The 922-nt window shown below is 37.6% G+C and overlaps 1 non-coding gene across 1 annotated transcript; it reads right to left on the bottom strand.

The window, feature by feature from the left end:
* Positions 1-645: 645 nt before the first annotated feature.
* Trnaa-ggc (transfer RNA alanine (anticodon GGC)) lies at positions 646-720 on the bottom strand. Its single transcript has one exon. It is a non-coding gene; the product is annotated as a tRNA-Ala (tRNA).
* Positions 721-922: the final 202 nt, after the last annotated feature.

The following is a 922-nucleotide window of genomic DNA, read 5'->3' on the forward strand; positions in this document are numbered from 1 at the left end:
TCTGAAACAACTATTCAAAACATATTCAAGTAAATGATATTGGTTAATGTCTAAACGTTTACTCAACCTTAAACTTTAAAATGATAAATTGTCAAAACGGTTAAACAGTTGCCACTACGTTAAATTACATTTAAAGTTTTTAATTTTATTATTAGTTTTCTCCATTACGACAAATCCATTGCAGCTTCTGAAGGCCTAATGAGATTATTTTCACACGCACTCACCGATAGCTCCAAGCATAAAGGTCTGCAGACAGGTTGAAAGGTGGTGAGAATAACCGCCCTTCTCTCCACCAATCAGAGCGTTCGTGTTGCACTCAAACGATGACGTCATTTGCTCTCTGCAGCAAAAAGTTGTTTGAATTAATCGCCAGTTTTACGAGGTATTATTGCATAAAAATAACATTTTTACCGGGGATTGGAGAAATTGCCAAACAGTGGTCCTCTAACATTTTGTCTTGAGAGGCCCGGTGCAAAATTATTGTTTTGAATTTTAGTGTATAATGTCTCCCAATTGAACCATATGTTTTATACAGCAGGACAGCGTTTCTTAAACGGTTTGTGCGGGTACAAGTGGAAAACGCATTAAAAAATATTGGACATATTTTTTTAATATTTTTTCTTTTTTTGGCTTAGAAAAACAATTTGCCTGCAGTGAGGTTCGAACTCACGACCTCCGGTCAAGCCGGGACCGTCGCTCTACCAACTGAGCTATGCAGGCTCAGAAGGGAACTAGACGAGAAACAACGATAAATGCTTGCTCAATCTGTTAGTACAAGCAACTTCATATTGAAGGGGATCCACAGTACTATATAATGATACGTAAGCCGTAATCGTTGGTTAAAAAGCAGCTTCAGAAGGGCTAGATCTCAGTTGTCAACACACATTTGTGTGTACATGCTTCGTTAATCGATACTATTACA

This window comes from Ascidiella aspersa, chromosome 3 (genome assembly GCF_963924565.1).
Source record: "Ascidiella aspersa chromosome 3, kaAscAspe10.2, whole genome shotgun sequence".
NCBI lineage: Eukaryota > Metazoa > Chordata > Ascidiacea > Phlebobranchia > Ascidiidae > Ascidiella > Ascidiella aspersa.